The 22,518-nt window shown below is 40.0% G+C and overlaps 1 long non-coding RNA gene across 1 annotated transcript in view; it reads left to right on the forward strand.

Annotated features, from left to right (window-relative positions):
- LOC116507662 overlaps window positions 1-22,518 on the forward strand; it is a 41,570-nt gene that overhangs the window by 6,325 nt on the left and 12,727 nt on the right. The window contains exons 2-3 of the long non-coding RNA XR_004255235.1: window positions 14,396-14,434; window positions 17,306-17,350. This is a non-coding gene — a long non-coding RNA (uncharacterized LOC116507662). The remainder of the gene's footprint in view (window positions 1-14,395; window positions 14,435-17,305; window positions 17,351-22,518) is intronic.

Raw genomic sequence — 22,518 nt, forward strand, 5'->3', positions numbered from 1 at the left:
ATATGCAATAAACAGCAAGTTGTCAAGCGAAGTCCACATAAGACTTATCAAGAAAACACTTAGAATACAGATTCTACAAATGGCAAGAGATATTGGACAGCACTATTTCTGGAAGGATACAGGATGATGAAATGAAATGTCACAATAAAATTTAGTTAACTGTAGTTAAACTTTGAGTACTATGTATAAGACAAAGTAATAATAGCTATAGTCAAATAAATGATCAATAATGATAATAAAGCATTTATATATACTAGATTGATAATATGAAATTTTATACAAACTGTAAGTGAGGATGATGGAGATGATGTTGAAAAGCCTTTTTATAAAAGATAAATAATTCTATATAGAATAGAATATAAAGATGTAATATCATTGGATGATTTCAGGATGATGTAATGAAACGCCATAATATAAATTTACTTCAAATTTAATATGCCTCATATAAAAAGGATATAATAATAGCTATGCTTAATGGATGTCTAATATAACAATTTGTATACATGTATATTAGATTGATGATACTAATAATGGTAAAAACATGGAATTGAAAATTATTAGAGAATATTATCAATGCTAAAATAATAGAATGATTTAGAAAAGGATATAAAAATTCTTTATTGTTGGATATATTGAAGATGATATAATGAATCATTATAATATAAATGGATACATATTTAGAATACCTTGTTTAAAATGGAGAAACAATAGTGATAATCAAACAAATGAAGTATAATAATAATGTATACAAAAATATTTGATTGACAATATGTGATTTTTGATAAAGCTTAAGTGATGACTATGGAAAGGACGCAGAAAGACCTTGTAACCAATCGACACACCGTATGCAGTTGAAGAGGTTTTTATGTTATATGTTTTGTGTGTTTGTGTTTGTTTGAAAATAAAACTTTTATTTAAAAGAAAGAAATAAGGAGCTGCTGGTTGAACAAGTTAGCTATACTTATATTATTTATCATCTAATGAAAACTTTTGACATAATTAGGTTTTTTTTTAGTTTTCATAAATTCTCAGAAGGATTATGAAAAGTGTAATCCTCCTGAGTCATGTAAAAGGCCTCTGGTACTCTATTAGTGAATCCACCCTGCCTAACTACTTCCCAGAATAGGGCATCAATTGTTTCTGAATGATATAATGGACAACATTGCCTTTCATTAATTCTGCACTCCACCAAAGTGATTTCAGGTCCATTTTTCTACTTGTTATGGAATGAGTGGATGACCTTAGGGGATGTGGGAAATAGATGCTGCTCAGGAAACAATCAACAAAAGAGGAAGGAACCCCTTACTAGTCAAAGACCAAAACTTAGGAAGTATCTGCCCTATTGGATCACACAGTTAAAAGTTTGTAGATTCAGACTTGCAAGATTCTGTCGATGTAGCCTTGCAATAAAGGTGAATTAGGTCATCTCATTTTGTTTCCAATCTAGTTTAGCTGGGAGGGTTGACACTACTTCTTTTTTTATGTTGTGTCTTGAAGGTGTCTGTCCATTTTGGAAAGCATGCTTCAGTTTGTTGCACACTAACCTCATCAGTTCATTGGCTACTTTGTAGACAAAGGAACATCTCTTCAGTTAACAGATTAACAGAGTTGGAAAGGGCCTTGCAGGTCATCTAGTCTAACCCCCTGCCCAAGCAGGAGACCCTACGCCTGCCTCTAGATATTGTCCATGATTTCTAATAACTTCTATGGCAAACTTTTTTTACAATGAATACTATTACGTTTAGAATACTTTGTTAATAAAAGTTTGATTGAAAATGGACAGAATTTGCTGTTTTATTTTTCTTTCCCCAACTTTTCCTATTTTTTACTTTTTAAAAAAGAGATCCAGCAATATGTCACATCATTACTTTTCCAGTCACCTAAGGTAGAAAAGTTCCGTCCCTATTCCCAAATAAGTCTTATTGGTAGAGGGTGAAACCATTTTACCTAAATTCTTCAAAAACAATGAAAAGATGCTCTGCTGGACCTTCATTAAAACACACACACACACACACACACACACACACACACACACACACACACAGAGGGAAAACTAGGAAGCTCGGGAGAAGAAATTTTTTTAAAAAGGGTTTTGCTGAATTTTGAACCAACAACCTTCTTTTTAGAACACAACAGCTACAGCTGTTATTTGTACCTAAATATGAAGTAACTTTCTGAATTTGCAGAACAGCACAGAAAAAAGTATCAATGCAAGAACATTATACTGTGTTTTGTGCCTGGAGCCATGGATAAGGCTATTCCAAGTTCCTATTATCTGTAACATTAGCTACGAACATTTTCACGCTACTCATGATTGATCTCACAAGGGCAACATTAATTAAATGTAATGTAATAACTCTCCTTCCAAACAAGAAATAGTCAGAAACTCCAGAATAAAAACTGGTAATTATTAGTACTAAAAGCAGGTACAGAATAGAATAATATAATTTATGCAGAAAAAGGCAGCTATAAAAGAATGTTAATATCTGACCTTTGAGATACAGTATGATGTTGCAATTTATTGTGTTGATTCTCCAGACTCCAGAAGCAATGGAAGAAGCACTTTTTATTATATTTTATATTATTTTGAAAATGTCAATATGCCATCCACTTCTTTAATTAGTCTAGGTTACATAACAATAAAATTCATAAAAGACCCTGAAAAATAATTTCCCATATCCTTCCTAAACTGTAATGAAAAAAGGGTACCTGCTTTAATTCTAGTTACAATTTATTCTATAATACAGGTTGCCTCATGAACAAAGCTCAAACCATTCTAAATGTCAAAGCCCATTGTTATATATGTTTTGTGATGGTCAATGACAGCAATAAAGATTGATTTAATTTGAAGTCCACCCAGACGGGAAAAAACTTGTGGTCTTTAAACAGCAGTTTAGGAACCACCATTGCCAGGGATGTTAATCCTCAACACATCCTCAGCCAGTACATCAGCAGAATCCCTGCTTTCATCTATTTATCCAGAATGCAATACATGCCTTGAGAATAACAGAGTTGAAAGTGACCTTGTAAGTCATCTAGTCCGCACAGCCCGCCCAAGCAGGAGACCCTACACCAGGAGCAGGGATAGGTTGTTCCTGGCATTACTACCGGTTTGGTGCGCATGCAAAAATTTGGTTTTGGGGCGTGGCAGGCCTGCGTCGCTGCCGGTTCCAGCATCCCAGACTGCCAAACCACTACTGGTTTGGCTGAACTGGTCCGAACTGGTAGGAACCCACCTCTGACCGGGGTGTGGAACTGGCAGCCTGCAGGCCAGATGCATCACATGCAGGCCACACCTCCCCCAGCTCTGCGAAGGGGGGAAACGTCACAAAATATCACGTGACAGCAATGTAATGTTGTGAGTTTGACAGCCATATCCTACACCATATCTGACCGATGGTAGTCCAATCTCTTCTTGAAAGCTTCCAGTGGTAAAGATCCCACAACTTCTGAGGGCAAGCTGTTACATTGGTTGATTGCTGTCCCTGTCATCAGAAAATGTCTCCTTAATTCTATGTTGAATCGATCCTTGATCAGTTTCCATCCATTATTCCTCGTCTAGCCTTCAGATGCTTTGGAAAATAGGTTGACCCCCCCCCCTCCTCTCTGTGAAAGACAGCCCTCCAAATATTGGTACACTGCTATCATCTCCCCTGGTCCTTCTCTTCAATAAACTAGCCATTCCCAGAACTGTAAAGTCCCCCAAAGAAAGGTAGAACCCTCAGGCCTGCAGCATTCTTCTGAAATACTTGGCTGGCAACAAATTATCCAAACAAGCCCTCCATCCAGTCCTAGAAAAAAAAATCTCCATAATACACAACTAGAATGATCCTTTGAAACCAGGAATTGTGTCTCTTTTATTAGCAATCGACCTAGTATTCAACAAAGTATAGTAAAGCCAAAACCAGATGAAGTTTGACATGACTTTCTAGAAATAGGCTAGCAGATTGAAGCGCCAAGGGTACGAAATTTTATGATGCATTATCCTCTTTAATGCATCTGCCTCTTCCTTTTTCAATCTTTTTATGTTCCATATTACTGTAATAAAATCGCCAGTACTACAGCAGCAGGAGGAGGATTAAAGCAACTCTCTATTATAATTCAATACGACTAAACTATGGAGGAAAGTATAGGAATAAAAGCAAGTTGAAAGCTGGAACATACATATTGTAATCCGATTTGCTACTAGCATGCTAAATGTCAGAATTCTTCCTTCCACTGTGGTTGAATGGATTTGTAATCTCATTAAAGTAGGTAAAACACTGTCGTGCATATGTTCTGGATCTATATTTCATTGATTTTTATAGCAATTCTGAGCAGACATGTTTAGGGTTGTACAGTGATAAGCAATAGGAACAAAGAATAAAATCAGATGCCTTCTATTTTTCATTTGAATATGTGACTATCCTACATCACCAGTGTCATTTTATCTGAAAATAGAACGTAGTGCAGTGATGGCGAACCTTTTTTGCTTCAGGTGCCAAAAGCATGTGCGTGGAGGCTATTATGCATGCTCATGTGCCCACCCCATAATTTAATTTCCCCCGCACCATGCCCCCTAGGCATGCGCGCATGACATCCCCCCCCCCCGGCTGCCCCTCGTATATGCTCATGGCTTTCTAGGAGCCTGGGGAGGGGAATTTCTGACTTCTGGTGGACCCGGTAGGTCAGTTTTTCACCTTCCCCAAGCCCCAGAGGCTTTCTAGGAGCCTGGGAAGGGCGAAAAACAATCCAACACGCAAACCGGAATTTCAGGAATGAACTTCTGGATTGCCTGTTGGGCCATTTTTCTCCCTCTGGAGGCTTCCAGAGGCTTCGTTTCCTCTTCAGGGAAGCCTCCGGAGGGTGAAAAATGGCTGAAAATCAAGGCCAAAAACTAGCTGGCCAGCTGACCCATACCATGCGCGCTGGAGCTGACAAGGCAATGCCTCGCGTGCCCTCAGAAATGGCTCTGTGTGCCACCTGTGGCACATGTGCCATAGGTTTGCCATCACAGACCTAGTGATACAAATGTACTTCATTCAGGAAATGTCAAATAAAAGTAACTCTAATATAATCTTGATAGAAGATTTTTAAAATATTCTCTTCCAGATATTAATTTGTCACTCAAATTATAATTTCATGTAGTGAAATTATGTTGTTATATAATACATCACTTTATTTTTTTTATATTAGTGACCTATAACTTGAATTTACAATATGTTGGAGCACTAAAATAAGTACCATATCAAAAATCATTAAAAAATATCAGCTTCCATTGGACTTAATTGCTGATATTGGTTTAAAAATATATAAGGTAAATTTACAAAATACAAATATATATGCCAATTTAGTTTTTTTTAATTTATTGCCTCCAGTTGAGAGCAATTCTTCCTTATTTTTTGAAAGTGTGTTGTCAGGTGCACTGTCTCTCAGCATTATTACAACCTACTAGTCAGAAGAGGCAGTAGCAAAGAAAAAGTTGAAATTTCCTCTATGTCCCATCTTTATATCTTACCATGCCTGATCTTAGTTTGGTAATCTCCATGTCTACCTGTTTTTCTACCTTTCACACGTAGGAAAACTTTCCTCTTGATTCCCCTCCTTGTGGGATGAGTTGCTAGGTGATTTTCTGCCTAACATGTACTTCCTGAAAATTAACTATCCTTTGAAGTTATTGTTTCACTAATCCTTCATCAATTTAGGTTCCTACTCCCCAAAACTTACATAACAACTGTCTCTTCATATAACTGCATCCAATGATGATCAAGAGAAAGGTTGTCATCTGTGGGATATTATGGGCAAAGTCCCATAATGACAAGCCTCAACCTTATCTACATGTTAATATAAGCAGTTTTAAATATATCTTGATACAATTTTTAAGAGCATCACAAAAACAAGTAAGGAACCAAGACTGAAAACATTCACTTATAGTTCTCTTTTTAATGACAAAAACTTGTAACACGAGAAGTCTCCAATTCCTCTAGGAGTCAAAACTTCATATAAAGCTCTTATTTTTCCCTAATGATATATTTTTGTATTATGATCTATGTCAGGAATTATGTACATATTCTCATATACTCCCCTTTTAGTTGAAATCAGAGTGATATTTGATCTTTCTTTTCAAATCTATATGCAAACCTTGAGTATAATCTAATAAGCCCAACTCTAACCAATAGTACTGAAGATAGAAAAAGGTGAATACATGAGTTCACTAAATCTATCTCTCCGTACATTAAGGTCAGAAATTCTCAGCTTGACCATGGTCCAGGTTTTCTCTAAGAGCAGTGTAAATAGATATTGAGGAGAAAGATCAAAGTAGATCAGGTCAGATACTATTTCCTTCACTCCAACAAATGTAAGTCTAACTACTGACTTGTCTCCATAGATTTGTTTGAGCTGGAACTTTAGTTGTCATAGCTTTAGACAAGCACCAACAGAGTCATTCCACATTCTAAGTCAGGGGTGTCAAACTCGCAGTGACATGTCATCATCACATGACGTATCACAACTTTTCCCCCCTTTGCTAAAACAGGTTGGAGTGGCAAGCACATGATACATGTGGCCCACAACCTGCAAGTTTGACACCCCTATTCTAAGTTGAGGATTTGTGACAAAGTAAGAAACTCAAATCAGGTTTCTCAGAAATATATATTGAAGTACTTACTATATACCTGTGCCTTCACATTGGAAGCAGAGGTGGGTTCCTACCAGTTCGCACCTATTCGGTAGAACCGGTTCATCAAATCTACCGAACCGGTTAGAAGAGGTTCCACCAGTGGACCCGGAAAGCAGGCCACACCTACAGAAGAGGTTCCAAATTTTTTTGAAACCCACCACTGATTGGAAGCCATTCACACTGGCACTCTTAGACATTTTCCTCTCAAAGGTTTTGACCAGGAGCTTCAGTATTCCCTATCTAGAATATTTAAGTTGAGATTCTGAAATTGAGATGGTCACACATGTACTTTGAAATGCCCCCTCTCGCACCCTGGTGTTATTCTTTCCCCTAATAACAAATTACTTGGACTGGTCCCATCAAGCAATTGTGTGCTTCCAACAAAACAAAGATGGCCAGATTCTGTACCACAACAATCGAGATCAGAGACAGTTGAGTTTGAACATAATACATGCATCCTTATATTCCACTGTTAACTTGGATAGTTTGTATTTTAATATCATGTTCTTTATTTAGGTTTATGATTGTAAAATATTTAACAAATAAATAAAGGTAAGGAATGCTATTGCTTCAGTTTTCTTGGCAAGATTTTGTAACTGGATTGCTATTGCCTTCTTCCTAGGTCTGAGAGAGAATGACTGGCCCAAAGCCACCTGGCTTTGTGCCTAAGGTGAAGCTAGAACTTACAGTCTCTTGGTTGATATCCTGTTCCTTTCAATTAGTACACTAAACAGGCTCTCACATATCAATGCTATGATTTCTAAGATCCTCCATTACTAGATGTATTATTAAATTTATTCACATCATGCCTCTTTGTCAAAAAATAAAGTGGCTTACAGGAATTATATACAAGTAAACAATAATATATCAATGCAAAACAATCATAGCATTAAATGAAAACAAACTTTAAAAAGTAGAAGCTAGAATAAAAGCAGGAAATAACTTTGAAAAATTAAGCAAAGGGCTAAATACCGCAATAAATAGTGCTTCAGTAGCCCTGGTAGTTTCTAATTTATGAACAGTTCATCTATAAATGATGCTTGGGAGAGCAAAATGGCAAACTGATTGCCTCATCAAAACTGTACTGGCTGACATCAATCAGGGCAATGAGAATACTATTTATTTATTAAAATGGAAGGGGGAAATTTTTGTGCCAGGTTCAGGTCAGCATAGAAGAGATATTCTGTCCTGGAGGACCTTCAAGGGAATGGCTGAGCTTTTGATCTGGTAGATCATATCCTTTCTTCTTCACTAATGAATCACCCATTACTTTGTCATTATCTCATATGACAGTAAATGAATTGGGACCTGTAAAAACATTTACTGTCTCTGTTTTCTTTTACGGGAGTATCTCTTCACTGCTGGTATCTTTATAATATTTTACATGTTATACAACTCAAATATTTTGAAATGCACAGCTTCTTTTTATTTCTAAATCATGGCTTGTCTAACATGATCTTCTGAACAAACCATAATTGGCTGCATTCACAAACAAGCCAAGGGATGCTCTATAATTCATAAACATGCTGAGCTTTAAAAAAATGTAAAACTATCTAATGACTTGGTGTGTTGTGTAAAGAGAATATATGCTGAAGTTTATACTTGTCATTTGATATTGAAGACAGACATTGTGGCTTGTTTGATAGCTACTCTACTGGCTGGACAAACAGTTCCAGACTCAGTTAAGACGGCCACCCAATACAATCAAAGCTAATTCATACAGCTATTGGCCCATATTTTGTGCACTCGGCAGAGTTGCAATCTGTTTGCAAATGAAGGCATATTATATGAGACAACATGAGCTCTCATGATCCTTCTATAACAAAATTCATAGATGAGTTTTTCTTCTCCTGTTACCAAAGATGACACTGCAGGATTAGACTGACAACTAGACTTAGGCCAAGTCATTATTTTGCTTGAGATTAAGCAACTATAAACCAATATTTTCCCCAAGCCACAAGGCATGTAACCCCAGGCTATTCCTTCCTGTTGTTTGACATGATTCACGGAGGATGCAATAGTGCAGTAGCTTAATGACACTGGAACTGTCTGACAGAAATGGTCTGCACCAGAGGTGGGTTGCTGCCAGTTCGGCCCGGTTCAGCCGAACCGGTACTGGCCCAGAGAAGCTGAGAGCGAATCAGTATGGTGGCTCTTTTGGTCTGCCCGTCTATCCCTGTTTTTATAGGAAAAGACAAATTGCGCACATCCACATAGCATGGAGCGCCTGCACAAGACCCGATAATCAGCTGGTTGTCGCAGGGGCAGTGGATTGGGCATGCGCGCACAGAACAAGTCAGGCGCACGCACAAATGGAATGCATGTACACATGATCAGCGAACCGGTAGTGAAGGTAAGTGCAACCCACCACTGGTCTGTACTCATCAGTTTAAATCCAGCGGCTCTATGAGACAGGTTGAGCTCCTGCCGCTCATTCCCTGGGTCCTGCCCACCCAGCAGTTCAAAAGCATGCAATATTGCAAGTAGATAAATGTCTATGGAGATTTGCAGTTATCCAGGTCATGGTTGTCCCAAAGCTGCTTTTTCAAGAGACAACTGGACTTTCTTGTTTTTCTTTGAAGATGTTTTGCGTCTCATCCAAGAAGCTTCTTCAGCTTTGCTTCTGAGAAGAAGCTTCTGAGCAGAGCTGAAGAAGCTTCTTGGATAAGAAACAAAATGTCTTCAAAGAAGAACAAGAAAGCCCAATTGCCTCTCGAAAAAGCACCTTTGGGACAAGTAGATAAATGGGTATCACTTCAGTGGGAAAAACCTAGCTCCGTTTGTGTCTGTGGAAAGTGGAAGGCAGCTCTGGACTGACAGGATGCAAGGCAAAACAACACAAGGTGAGACCGGCAGAGGAGCCTGGAAGAGCCAGCTACCCGAGTGCCGTTAGTCAGATGGTGTAACCTAATTCATTCCCTGTGGTCCACCAAGCATAGGAACACAAGTGCTGGACAAAATGAATTAGCAATTTAGGCTGTCAAGGCTGAATTGCATATAGCATTTGTAGATTTCCCTGAGATTGTATGCCATATGCTAAATAAATAAATAATAATATGATTCACTCTGTTTAAAGTAGGACAGGTTCATAAATGCAGAACCATCTCATCAACTATAAAATGATGAATAATGATGCTGTATACTTTGCTGCCTTATAAAACTCAATTTATATGAGTCTGGAAGGCGCCGCGACCCAGCTTGGTTGGAGACGTTTGGGTGATACCGTTTGGGAGTTTTTACGATCCAGCTGGCCTGAGAGAGCTTCGACTCTTCTCTAACTGCTGGCTGAGAGAATCTCGCCCCCCCCCACTGCTGCTTTGTCTGCCATGACTGCTGCTGTGCCTCTGGTTTGCTGAGGCCATTTTGAAAACGCCGCGGCTCAGCTTTAGAGGACGCCGTGGCCTAGCTGCAGAGGGGGCTTGGTCTCCACGCGACTACCATTCTGGCTTGGTGACTATGACCATTGCAGGGCTGCTGTTGGCTTGTTAGACCTTGGCTTGCCGATGCAACTGGGAGAACGCTGTGGCTAAGTTCTTTGGAGGACACCGCCCCCCCCCCCCCGTTGTTGACTGCTATGACTGCCGCCCTGACTATCTTAATCACTGTTATGCTGATGTTGGCTGCTGCTGGCTTGCTGTTCTATTGGCTCGCCGAAGCCACCCGGAAAACGCCCCGGCTTAGCCGTCTGGTCTGTTTTGTCAACGTGGAACGGGTGAAGGGGTGGCTAGCCTGGATGGGTGGGTTAGGGCCTAGGGTGATCGAGTGGCTAGTCTGTAGCCGCCATTACGGCCCTTCTGAACTTTCCCCCCATCCAGTGCCTTTCAATCTACAACAGCCGTTTTTCCATCTTATTGGGCGTGCAAGGCCCCCCCGGTTTGCCCTCCTTTGTGGCTGGGGGGTGGCTTTCTTGTTTACCATCCTTACCATCTACCCTAGCTGGCTCCTCCAACTACGTTTCATCTTTATGGACTTAGCCCGCTGGACTTTTAGTTCTGCATCTCTCCCCACGGACTGTGTCTATTACCGTGGCTATCATCGTCCACTATTACCTCAGAAACTTTACCCTAGCCATCTCGACTATTATTCTTTCTACACTAAACCTTTAGAGAAAGAGGCCTTTTTAGCTCCCTCATATCGTGCCGGCTTTGACCGGTTTATTGTGCTGTTGCTCTATGGACTTTATATCTTTATGTACGGACTGCTCGCTTATTTTATCACCTTTTTTTATACCTGCGCAATTTTTCTTTGTAAGTAGTGTGGATGTGTATGATTTTAAGCAAATGATCCCACTTTTTTAAACTTGTGTAATTCCCTTTTATATTATATTGTTGTATTTTAAAATTTTTGTGGGGGTGTGAGTGAGTGAGTGAGTGTTTGGGTGTGTAAGTGAGATTGGGATGGGAACCGGGTTCCTCCACAATGAGTGCTTCGCAGAAGTATTGGGGGGATCTGGGCCTACTCCAATCTCAGGATGACTGATTCGAAGGGCCTGTCGGGAAATGCGGGGGCTATGGGGGTGGGTGGAGGGACTACGGACATGGGAGTGGGCCGGAGCATTACGGTCTTAATAGGGAGGGGCAGATATGGCGGGGACTTTAGGGCTGGCCATTACCGGGGAAGGAGGGCTCGCTACGTTATAGAGATCCCTCCTTCCGGCCCTATGAGTCCCACTCCAAGGCCAGATGGCGCGAGTAATCAGGACCCTGGACTCAGGCTGCTGTCGCTAAATGCCAGGTCTGTAGTTCATAAGGCTCCCCTCGTTCGGGACTTAATTTTAGACGAGAGGGCAGACCTGGCATGTATTACTGAAACCTGGCTGGGCCCGGAGGGAGGAGTCCCCCTCGTAGAGATGTGCCCAGAGGGCTTTCAGGTGCTTCATCAGCCGCGAGCCCAGAGAAGGGGTGGCGGTGTGGCCATTGTTATCCGAGAGTCTCTAGTACCTCGTAGGATCCCTGCTCCGGAGCTTGCCGGGTGTGAGTCCCTGCTGGTGAAGTTGGACCTCAAGGGTCAAGTGGGCTTGCTGTTAACGTACCTGCCTCCCAACAGCGTTGCAGCAGCCCTTCCCTCGCTCCTCGAGTCGGTAGCCGAGCTGGCAATTGAGTTCCCCAGGCTTATGGTTCTGGGGGATTTCAATTTGCCTTCGCTCGGCGAACACTCTGATGGAGCGCAGGAGTTCATGGCTTCCATGACAGCCATGGGCTTGACCCAAGTAATCCAGGGCCCAACTCACTCGGCGGGTCACATGCTCGACCTCATATTTCTCTCGGAGCAGTGGAGTTGTGACCTTGGTCTGAGGGGTAGTGAGATCTTACCCCTGTCATGGTCGGACCACTACCTACTGAGGCTTGACTTTCGGAGACCAAACCCCCACTGTAGGGAGGAGGAACCGACCAGGTGGTTCCGCCCCAGGCAACTTATGGACCCGTCGGGTTTTCAGACGGAGCTTGGGGTTATTCCTGATACTCTCGCCCACAGTCCGGCGGAGACTGTGGTTGCTGCTTGGAATTCAGCAGCGACAGAGGCTCTTAACCGAATTGCGCCTTTACCGCCGATCCGAGGCAGTGGATCCAGGAGGGCCCCTTGGTTTACTGAGGAACTCCGGGAGATGAAGTGCCGAAAGAGACTCCTAGAGCACCGATGGAGATCCAGCAAGTCCGAGTCGGACCGAGCACTTTTAACATCCAGCATCAGAGTCTATATCCGGGCAATTAGGACGTCAAAAAGAACACACATTGCCTCTCTGATTGCTTCCGCTGAGTCGTGCCCAGCCGCCTTGTTCAGGATAAACCATTCCCTCCTAAATAGGAGGGATACGAGCGATCCTTTGCAGGGCAGAGCTGAGGACTACGTCCAATTCCTCGCGGATAAAGTTGCTCGATTTCGGGCGGACCTGGACTCCAATCCTGCAGAACCAGCTGAGGCACCAAGGGATAATCTGGTAGGACATCACTGGATTGATTTTCAAGCTGTTACCCCTGAGGACGTGGACAAGGCCATGAGAGCTGTAAGTGCCTCCACATGTGTACTGGACCCGTGCCCCTCCTGGCTGGTTGTTAACAGCAGGGAGGTGACACGGGGCTGGATCCAGGCGGTTGTTACCGCCTCCCTTCGGGAGGGGGTCTTTCCCCCGCATTAAAGACAGCGGTGGTGAGACCCCTCCTGAAGAAACCATCTTTGGATCCAGCCGTCCTAAACAACTATCGTCCAGTCTCCAACCTCCCCTTTGTGGGGAAGGTTGTTGAGAAGGTGGTGGCCTTTCAGCTCCAGCGGTCCTTGGAGGAAACCAGTTATCTAGATCCCTTCCAGTCGGGATTCAGGCCTGGCTACAGCACGGAAACCGCTTGGGTCGCATTGATCGATGATCTCTGGAGAGCCAGGGATGGAGGTCATGCCTCCATCCTAGTACTCCTTGACCTCTCGGCGGCTTTGGTATCCGACCATGGTATCCTTCTGCGACGACTGCGGGAGGTGGGGGTGGGAGGCGCTGTTTTACGGTGGTTCTCCTCTTACCTCTCGGACAGGTTGCAGTCGGTGTTGGTCGGAGGGCAGAGATCGACCCCTAGGCCCCTAACGTATGGGGTGCCGCAGGGTTCGGTCCTGTCCCCCCTCCTTTTTAATATCTACATGAAACCGCTGGGTGAGATCATTCGATGGCACGGGATAAAATACCACCAGTATGCGGACAATACACAGCTGTATCTGTCCGCCCCGTGCCAACTCAATGAAGCGATGGACGTGATGTGCCAGGGCCTCGAGGCTGTTAGGGACTGGATGGGGGTTAACAAGCTTGTACTCAATCCAGATAAGACCAAGTGGCTGCTGTGCTTCCCTCCTACTAATTGGCCAAGTGTTCCACCTCTCAGGCTGGGGGGTCAAATAGTACGCCCCTCAGATAGGGTCTGCAACTTGGGAGTCCTCATGGACCCACAGCTGACTTTTGAACACCATTTGTCAGCTGTGACCAGGGGGGCATTTGCCCAGGTTCGCCTGGTGCACCAGTTGCGTCCCTACCTGAACCGGGAGGCGCTCACAACAGTCACTCGTGCCCTTGTGACCTCCAGACTGGAATACTGCAACGTGCTCTACATAGGGCTGCCCTTGAAGAGTATTCGGCGACTTCAGCTTGTCCAGAATGCAGCTGCGCGAGCGATCGTGGGTGCGCCTTGGTTCACCCACGTAACACCTATCCTCCGCGAGCTGCACTGGCTGCCTGTTGATCTCCGGGTACGCTTCAAGGTGCTAGTTGTCACCTACAAAGCCCTTCATGGTATTGGATCTGGGTACTTGAGAGACCGCCTACTGCCAATTACCTCCACTAGACCAATTAGATCCCACAGACTAGGCCTCCTCCGAATTCCATCAGCCAGCCAGTGTCGACTGGCGACTACCCGGAGGAGGGCCTTCTCTGTGGCTGCTCCAACCCTCTGGAACGAACTCCCCATGGAGATTCGTACCCTCACCACCCTCCAGGCCTTCCGCATAGCCCTTAAAACCTGGCTGTTCTGACAGGCCTGGGCCTAAAGACTCGCTGCCCCACTTCGAATGGTATGATTGTTGTGTTTTTTTTAAACTATGTATGGTTTCTATGTTTTTTGTAACTTTGTTTGTTTTTTTCCCCTCCCTTTGAGTTGTGAGCCGCCCTGAGTCCCTTTCAGGGAAAAGGGCGGCATACAAATAAAATTAAAATGAAAAAAATGAAATGAAAATATGAATTTTTTTATCTTAAAAATTCTCCAGGTAATCTGAGTAAGATCTACAGCAGTACTTCCCAAATAGGTACGTATATTATCTTAAATTGGGTATTAGTGGATTTTTCTTTACCTACATTAGATAAAATGGATTTTCTGATAAGCAGCTTTGGGCAATGTAGGAAAATATAACTTTAGCCTTAGCCAATAGTTATATTAAATTTAGAATGCTGAGGCTTTTAAAGTTATCACTGCTTTTGCACTGAACAATTACAAAATATTTTTCTTGGAAGAATGTTGCTACAGTGCATAATTTTTGTTCTTGAAATGCTGCAAAATGCCAAAACAGAGAAACTTAAAGGACTATCTCTGGACACTTATTAGGGGATAATTCACTGAATATGTCCACTGTGTACTTTAAAGTTTTATAGCTTCAAATCTTTAAGTTTTAATATATTTACACATGGAATCAATAATATTTCATTTTAAGGTTCTTAAAATTAACATTCTGCTTGATTTTAGCCTGCTAAATTTAAAATTCCTCAATTTTTACAAAGACTAGATATGCAATTTTGATTTTTACTTGGTCAGTCCTTTCTTACTGCATTTATGCGGAAATTGGAGAAATCATTTTTGTGATATACAGAAGTCATATTTAAAATATGAAGAATTGTTATTAGCATCACTACCAACATCTCCCACAGAAATGGATTACAAGTACAGTAGTATAGTCTGGGCTGATAAAACAGGACACTGAATAATCAAATTTTGCTCCTTTTAATTCAGAACTATTATACTTTTTGTGGAAAACACATCTAAACCCCCAAACAATAACCATAAATAGGATAGCCTAATTTGTCAATACTTAGAATATCTACTTAACATTCACTGATGATGATCATTATCTGAATTCTATGGTCACAAACCTCCAGCAGGAATTAAATAACTTCTTTCCTGCCAACAGCCTGAAACGGTAGCTGCACAATAGATATATAAGGAAACTACATAATAGATCCTACATATAAAACCTTGAGATAGAAATACAGCTTCCAGTTTTTATTCAGAACACACTGCAACATTCATTGATTACAGCCAAACCTTAGTATAACTTATTATACCTTTCCATTCAAACAGTTAAGAGACATAAATCAAATATTTCCTTAAATCAAATACATGTCCAATGAAGTTTTTTTTTAAAGATTAAAAATAAATAAATCGAGTCATACTGATTCCGAGCCATGGGGGCGCAGTGGTTAGAATGCAGTACTCAGGCTAACTCTGCCCACAGCCTGGAGTTTGATTCTGAAGGGCCTTGAAGTTGACTTCCATAATCTTCCATTCTTCTGTGGTCAGTTCAATCAGGACTCAGATTGTTGGGGACAATATGCTGACATTGCAAACTGATTAAAGAGTGCTGTATAGCACTATGGAATGGTATATGTTATTGCTATTGCTATTCTCAAAAAAGAACCATCTATTATAAACAGATTGAGAAGAGAAAATAAAACCTCCCCACTCTCTAAACTACTCAAACACACTGTACATCCCAGTGGTGGGATTCAAATTTTTTTTACTACCAGTTCTGTGGGCGTGGCTTGGCTTGGTAAGTGTGGCATGGCTTGGTGGGCATGGTAAGGGAAGGTTACTGCAAAATCCGCATTTCCTCCTGATAAGATGGGTCTCGGGAGGCATAGAATAGATGGGGGTGGGGCCAGTCAGAGGTGGTATTTACCAGTTCTCCAAGCTAATCAAAATTTCTGCTACTGGTTTTCCAGAACTGGTCAGAACTGGCTGAATACTTTCTCTGGTACATCCTATCCTGAATAATAACATTTCCCTTACAAGCCTTGGATGGCAGTCCATACTTGTTTACAAGGAGCCCCTAAGATGAAACTGCTGTGAATAAGCAATAGCATACCATGCAAAGGTTGAAGATGATGAGTTGGGGACCAGAGGTTCCCAAGCTAGAGAAGCCATTATCTAAATGTATGGCAACCACTGAAGGCCATCAAACTGCCAAGTAGCGCAGAAAGGTGAAAGAAATAATTTAACCACAGGAGTCTAAACATTTAAAAGCTTTGAATTATTTTCTCTGCAGTGGGAACTGGACAATTGTGTTAAGACCTCATGCTTCTGTGCCATTAAGATTTTCAGCTTAGCTGAGTCATGTCTGGGAATCTTCTGCCAAATCTTCGCCAGTGCAGAGAGCTGAATTAAGGATTAAATGTCTGGAAATCCATAATTTATTGCCTAGCTTTATTGCCTAAACTAGATATGAAGTTCAACAGAAACAATATAGAATAATAATAATAACAATGTAAAAAGAGGAGCAAAACTTTGTATTAGACACAGCTGACAACTTTTGATAATGAATTCCCATTAGCCTGTCCATTTAATAATGAAACAAATGTTTTCACAGCAGTTTTCTACACCATGCTTTTTGAAATCTTTTCTCTACCCAATTAATTTGCAAAACTTACTCATATGTGGTTTTCCCTCTCTCTCTTCAGATTAGGAATTCTTCTTAACTCTTAAATAGTGAACTAACCACTTCATGTTTTAAAGGTTGACTCAGCCTTCCATCCTTCCGAGGTGGGTGAAATGAGGACCCAGACTGTGGGGGCGATATGCTGACTCTGTAAACCGCTTAGAGAGGGCTGAAAGCCCTATGAAGCGGTATATAAGTCTAACTGCTATTGCTATTGCTAAATGCTGGTTGAATTTACACATTAAACTGAACCATAAGATGGCTTGCTTGGTTTTTGGTTTACTGTACTTTTGGGAAGTTGGTCATTGTTTATCAGTAGCCCATGGTTTGTGATTTAGTATGATACAGTATATGAACTCAAACAATGGTATTTTAGATAAGAAATCAGAATAAATAAAATCAGGACTAAGTATGATATCAAGAACAGTAAACATGTAAATTTCTTATTTTAACTTCTGTTTGACTTGGCAGCTGAAGAAATGTGACCAACATTTTCCCCTCCAAGCATATTGAGAGGTAACCTTCATCAGCCAAATGTTATACCATCCATCACATTCATGAATTCATTATATGTGCATGCACAATCAGGAGAAGAAAGTATTTTAAGACTTCGAAGTCATTATTCTTACTTAAAAGTTCTTTTCCCAGTACCCAGAAGTACAAATTTCATCTATGTCAGCCAAATTAAGGGGTGGGGTGGGGAATTAAACATTTAACAAAACACCATTTATCTAAAATATCCAGAAAGGCAAGAGGTTGCTGTTACTGCTGCTCTTCATTCTGGCAGATGAAGAAAAGAATTATGGTTTAGTTTAAATCATTGTTTAAAAAAACCCAGACCCACCATGTATCTTCTATGAATAGAGAAGAACACCAAAATAAAAACTTCAATGTTTCTTTGGAATTATATAGTAAAACATAAGATTAGATGCTTCTGCAGTTTGTTTCTGATCAATTTAAACAAATGAAAAACTGCAGCAACAGTGCAGTCCGATTATTTTGAGGGAGTGATTTGGTACAGAATATTGACAATAGTGTTTGTAAGAGGAACAGCCTATGTCAAAATACTTTAGAGAAATAGATTTTGTGATCACAGGAGTTTTAAAAAATCATTTTATAGTATTGGCCTCAATCTTATTTTCCAATATTACAAATTGAGTAAGTCTGGGAAACATTAATAACAGGAGGATTAAGAAGCAATCAAATCTATAAAAATTGTTTACATTCAAAATCGAAAAGTCAAAACTAATGACAGTAATGTTGATGACACTAAATGGCTTCCCAACTTACCAATCAGAAAGATGCTTGTACAAGAATTTTTTACTTGGCCAAAAGGCAAAGGTAGGTATTTTTCAAAGTCAAGAAACTGCCATTAAAGAAAGGTCTGAAGCAGTGGTGGGATTCACTTACCTTCTCTACTGGTTCACAAATGTGAGTGTGCATGCACAGAAGGTCACGCATTACGTCGGGCAGGGGTAGATGGGGGCGGAGCCTCCAGCAGGTGCCACTACCGGTTTGCCCAAACCGGTAAGAGCCGGCTGAATAGCCCTTCTAGTCTGAAGACAAAATTAGGCAGCCCAAACTGAAATGTGATTGGGCACATATAGAACTTTTAAAATAACATTGAATCAAGATGTAGGTCCAGCTACTAAATAGAGTTTTGGGGGTAATATTGAGAACTGAAGTTGAAAGGGATCCCATTTCAGGGGTACAGTGTATGGGAAGGGAGAACATCTGTTATTTTTCTATTCTAAGGTAGTATTACTATATTCCTTTCTCTTTTTAATACAATCTATCTTCCTTTCTTCTGTCCTTCCTCCCTCTTTTTTCTTCTATATTCATTCTTATTCTTCTTTCTTTCTTTTTCTTTTATTCCAATTTCTTCCAAATTGCTTTCTCTCTTGACAATCTATTTGGGTTTTCTTTCTCCCTTATAAAATGTGCTTCTATATTCTATTAAGACCTTAAATGCTATCAATATTAGGATAATCTTTGTTGTTTTCAATTCAAGAATAAATCTTTTGGATTTCTTAATAATATAAGATTATTTTGATGTTAAAGCAAAGCTACAAATATTTTATCCCTGTTTTATGATTTTTTAAAAAGCTACCTACAAAATATATATTTAAAAAACTTTAAAAAAATAATCACATAGATGCTAAAGGCATATTGAACAAAGGTTCTATATCTGTCTGTCTGTCTGTCTCTCTCTCTCTCTCTCCAGCCAACCAGCCATTCATCCATCTCATATATTGTAATATGTGTTTTTAAATGATGAGCCACCCATTTGCTGAGATAAGCTATAGAAATCAATCAAACAAACAAATAACCACAATAAGCAAAAACAAAACTCTTGCATTCTTTAATTTTGTTGTTATATACTGAATATTACAAGTTTTGCTGGCTTCCTAATTAAAAAAACAAAATGTCAAATTGTTATAAAACATTTTCATCTATAAGAAATACCTTTTACACTTTTGTGCAATCCACAAAATGCCTGCCATCTAACAATTTTAGCATTAATGAAAATATTTAGGAATTCCTTAAATTTAATTCCTTTGATATTTTCTATTTGATTCATTTCGCTGTTAGTGATATCACTGCATAACAAAGCAATATCATTCTGCCTGTAGACTTGTTTTTTAAATATCACCCACATACTTATTTTAGCAAGGAGAAAAAGTAATAACTTGTGGCAAAATTCTGCTGAAGCTAAAGCTACTGTAGGTATAATAATGAAGAATTAAAGCAAACAAAAACCCAAACAATTATCACATTATGAATGCAATGCTCACGAGAACAAATCTAATTGGCCAAATATATATTTAGTTCTATTATTACTTCTATTATAATAGCTATGGCCCACAACCTTTACCTTTTATGAACTCCAATTTGAATTTCTTAGCTTTCCTCCTTACCATTTTCATGGATAAGTCCTGTTTAGAAACTCAACATCACTAAAAGGATATCTTAGACTTCAATTATAAGCCAGTAAACTTTCTGGTGGAAGAATATTTCCTTCTGCAATTTCTTGGCAAAGTGACCCCTTCAACTTTAAATTCCTTACCTTTCTTTTTAATGTTATGTTTTATCATAGAATTATATATAGTTATACATAACATTATATAACAGACATACATATATGCAGACTGTTCAGTGCTTCAGTTTTGATGCAGAAGTTCAGAACATATGTGAGTATGATGCTACAACCTATTAAAGCAACTGTCTTAAAAGTTTAACAGAGTTGGACGGTACCTTATAGTCCAACCCTCGCTCAAGCAGGAGAACCTTACACCATTTCAGACAAATGGCAGTCCAATCTCCTCTTGAAAGTCTCAAGTGATGAAGCCCCCACAACTTCTGACGGCAAATTGTTCCATTGGTTGATTTTTCTCACTGTCAGAAAGTTCCTCCTTATTTCTAGGTTGAATCTCTCCTTGGTCAGTTTCCATCCGTTATTCCTTCTTCTGGGATCTTCTTCTGGGATCATGCTGCTACTAGAAGAGACTGCTTCTGCATCCAGAACAGAGGTGGTTGAGAATTTTTTTACTATCAGTTCGGGCACACACGCACATGGCGCTTCTGTGCATCCGCAGAAGTGTCCGGGCGGGTGGGCAGAACCTCCTGCCACTGCTACTACTGGTTCGGCCGATCCGGTCCAAACCGGTGGCAACCCACCTCTGATCCAGAATAACAGAATGATACAATTGGAAGGGTTTTTGGAGGCCTTCTAGTCTAACTGCCTGCTCAAGTAGGAAACGATATCATTTCAGACAAATGGTTGTCCAACCTCATCTTTAAAACCTCCAGCATTGGAGCACCCACAACTTCTGAAGGGAAGTCATTGCACAGATTAATAGTTCTAACTGGCAGGAAATTTCTCCTTAGTTCTAGGTTGCATCTCTCCTTGATTAGTCTCTATCCATTACTTCTTATCTTTCCTTCTGATGCTTTGGAGAATAGATTGACCCACTCTTCCTTGTGTCAGTCCTTCAATGTTGAAACATTGCTATCATGTCAACTCAGTCCTTCTTCTCATTAAACTAGACATACCCAATTCCTGCAACCATTCTTCATTTGTTTTAGCCTCCAGCCCTCTAATCATCTTTGTTGCTCTTTTCTGCACTCTTTCCAAAGTCTCAACATGTTTGTTATATTGTGGTAATCCAAACTGGATGCAGTATTCCAGATGGGATCGTACCAAGGCATTATAAATTGGCACTAACCCTTCTTGTGATCTTGATTCTATCCCTCTGTTAATGCAGTGTTGGCTTTTTTGGAAGCTCCAGCACACTGCTAGCTCTTATTAAAGTTATTGTCCATTGGGACTCCGAATTCCCTCTTGCACTTATTATATTCAGCCAGGTACCACCTATTCTATACCTGTGTATTTGGTTTTTCTTCCCTAAATTTAGAACTTTACTTTTCTCACCATTGAATTTTATTTTGTTAGATAGGGCTCAGATCTTTCTCTATCTTGACCCTACTGTACTGAGTCATGTGATTCTAGAAATAATCATTTTTTTGTCAATTTAAAATGTTCTTTAAGACAAGAGAATTAACATAGGAAAGTTGTGGCTTTGGTTTATGGATGTTAGAGGATTTTATTTAAAAAGTTTCATAAATTTAATGTTTCAGCGTCTATTTCCCTTACATAAATTCTCTGTATTTCTATTATAGTATAATTATATTATAGTTATATTATACTTATTATATTAAGCCTTAAATACTATGTTTTAGCATATAGTTTCTGTACTACTATAACTCAACCTCCTTTCTTATTACTCTTTTGGACTTCTTATATCAATTTACATTATAACTTACAGTACACCTTACACAGTATTTTAATTTCTACTTAGCATATTTAGGAACCCATGGTGTAGGTTGTACTGAGCAAATGAGGACAAAATTTCCACCAGGGAGAGAGTTTTCTGTAGGGTATGGGACTGAGAAATGATCAATGGTTTCTTACTTCTGTGAAGCCAAGCTTATCCACAATTTAATCTACAAAAAAGGGATTTGGTCCAGTCATTAGTCTTAAACATGAATTTTTTTTCATGGCCCAGTTGTCCCTTCACCATGATAGACTGACAAGGAGTGATATAGTGTAAACATGAAAAACGTTAGATATGCCCTGCCAAGATTTTAAAATATTGTCTGCAGCTCTTCTACAGTTTGAACAGAAAGTAACATGGGATCCTTGAATAAATTCCTACCGTGGTTCTAAAGCTAGTACTTTTTATAGTAATGCCATATGGAAAAGATAATAATTTTAAAAATATACTGAATGGCTGCTTCTCTTCACTTATATGCCACTGAAATGTCTCTATGGATATATTCAGATACTGCAATATGTGCCTTCTTGGCTCTCTGATGCTACCAATTTTGTATCTGGCAATACCTTTTAATATAAAGATTCATTCAACGAGTTCAAACAAGACATTCCAATCACTTTAGAAAATAAGTGTTGACTGCAAAACGAAAACTGTGAATGATGTACATTGTTCTATTGCAAAATATTGTTTACCCCAATATGTCCAAAACAGAAAATATGTTTCTCTGTGTGAGATGAGATTTTTTTTGGCTGCAAAAAGTAATTTCTCAGATGAAAACTCTGAATGAAGTACATTTTTCTATTGCAATATATTTTTCCCTCCAATCTATCCAAGGCAGCAAAATGTGTT

This window comes from Thamnophis elegans, chromosome 4 (genome assembly GCF_009769535.1).
Source record: "Thamnophis elegans isolate rThaEle1 chromosome 4, rThaEle1.pri, whole genome shotgun sequence".
NCBI classification, from domain to species: Eukaryota; Metazoa; Chordata; class Lepidosauria; order Squamata; family Colubridae; genus Thamnophis; species Thamnophis elegans.